Source organism: Varanus komodoensis, unplaced genomic scaffold (genome assembly GCF_004798865.1).
Source record: "Varanus komodoensis strain SLA01 unplaced genomic scaffold, ASM479886v1 scaffold43, whole genome shotgun sequence".
Lineage (NCBI taxonomy): Eukaryota > Metazoa > Chordata > Lepidosauria > Squamata > Varanidae > Varanus > Varanus komodoensis.
This window is the reverse complement of record NW_025335985.1, coordinates 7,741,323-7,743,206: the sequence shown is the minus strand read 5'-3', so window position 1 is coordinate 7,743,206 and position 1,884 is coordinate 7,741,323. Positions and strand designations below refer to the sequence as shown.

The window sequence follows — 1,884 nt, the reverse complement described above, 5'->3', positions numbered from 1 at the left end:
TTGCAAGAGGTGAGCCTTTTTTGGGGGGAGGGCATTCTGCAGAGGAGGTGCCAATATTGAAAAGGCCCCCCTGTTATCCACCCACCTTACCTCAACTGGAGAAGAGTCCAAGATGATCGCGTTTCCTGTCTGAACACTGTTTTTTCTATCCCAGAAGATGATCTTAAGTTCATTCATTCAAAAAGAAACCGGGCAGCCACCTGAGTGGGGTGGTGTGACTGGGTGTCCTGCAGCAGCAGGGGGTGGACCTGATGGCCTTCACGGCCCCTTCCAACTCTGCTCTTCTATGATGCTGGGTAAATATGTATGGGAGGAGATGCTTCTTTGGCTATCCCGGCCCCCAAGACTTTAAAGTTCAAAAGCAGCACTTGGAATTGGGGTTGGAAATTGACCGGCCATCAGCAGAAATGGCCAAAACAAAACAAAACAAAACCTGGCCTGACCTGACATGACCTGGCCTGATCACACTGCCCAGTCCCCTTTCATCGCGTGCCCTGCTTGGGATCAGGTGACTCTGCAGGACCATTTTCAAAGGTTGCCTCCGCACACCCGCACAGCCAGAATCATCCTCGTCCTTTCGCACGAACTGTTTCGAGTGTCCGTGTGACTACAGAGAGAGTGACCTGTGAGCAAAGCGGGTGGGTGGCCACAGAAGGCCAGTCCCCGGAGCCAGCGGCCGTTCAGTTGGATCCGTGCAAAAGGAGCCCAGGGCTTCTCAAGAGCAGCGATCGCTGCCAGCCCAGTCGCCTCGGGATGGCTCAGGCCGGGAAGAAGCCGCAGGCTAGGAGCCACGGGCCCAGAGGACCGGCTGCCACGATCCGGTTTAGCACGGCCACAGCAGCAGAGGGTCTGGGAGAAGGATCGGGTTTGCTGGGGCCTTTGCTGGGCTCCGCGTTCGGCTCATGGGCCGTGGGAGGCCAGAGGGGGCTGCTGGCAGGTGGCAGTGCCGGCGGGACGGTGGCGGTGGCCACGGGGGGGGCGGATGCTGGGCCCTCTCGGGGCACCCACTGCCGGGACGCTTGCTCTCCCCTGGCGGCATGACTGGTCTCTCAGACCGAAGGGGCACCACGCTCAGGGTCGCTGCACGGAAGCGAGCGGGGTGGGGGCAGCAAACGGCTGGCCTGGCTCCCGGGAACTGCGCCCCAGGCCAAGCGCCACCTGCAGGGCCGCCTTGGCGAAAGCCGATGCCCCAGGGCCCGGCTGGCCCAGCGCGCAGCCCGGGACGCTCCCCGCAGCTCCCACGCTTCCCAGCCAACGGGAGGGCACAGGCAGCAAGCCGGGAGCGCTGCCGCACAGCTGGCCGCCTGGTGCGCACTGGGAGCTTTGGGACCCCAGGCGCTGGCTGGGGCTGATGGGAGGCGTAGTCCGCGCCCTCTGGAGCGGGGCCGCCGCCGGGTCTGCTGTGAGCCCGCCCAGCGCTGCTTCTTTGGGACCCCAGGCGCTGGCTGGGGCTGATGGGAGGCGTAGTCCGCGCCCTCTGGAGCGGGGCCGCCGCCGGGTCTGCTGCGAGCCCGCCCAGCGCTGCGTCCCGGGGGCGAGGGCCCAGGCGGGGGTCCCCGGGAGGCCGCGCAGGGGCGCAGCTCCGCCAGGCAGCAGCTGCCCGTCTCCCGCCCGAAGCCCCGCCCCCCGGAGCGCTCCTCCATTGTGACGTCACGGGGCTTCCAGAAGTCTCCCGCGGGTTTTCCTTTGGAAGGCACGCGCGGCGGCAGCCGGGGAAGGCGGGGAGGCGGGCCGACCGGTGCTCAGCGGGCCAGTGGCAGCGGAGGGTGGGCGCGGCCGGCGGGCCGCGGGGCCAATAGGAGGAGGGGCGGGGCGGGCGTGCGCGAGAACGGCCGCCCCGGCCTCTGCCAGGAACGGCGCCTGGGCCGGATGGACAATGCCCCG

The 1,884-nt window shown here is 66.8% G+C and overlaps 1 protein-coding gene across 1 annotated transcript in view; it reads left to right on the top strand.

Annotated features, from left to right (window-relative positions):
• The first annotated feature begins 958 nt into the window (after positions 1–958).
• The window catches only part of DNAJB5 (DnaJ heat shock protein family (Hsp40) member B5), a 16,799-nt gene continuing 15,873 nt past the window's right edge, over positions 959–1,884 (top strand). The window contains exon 1 of the mRNA XM_044443947.1: positions 959–963. The gene's annotated coding sequence lies outside the window, so the exon portion shown is untranslated. The remainder of the gene's footprint in view (positions 964–1,884) is intronic.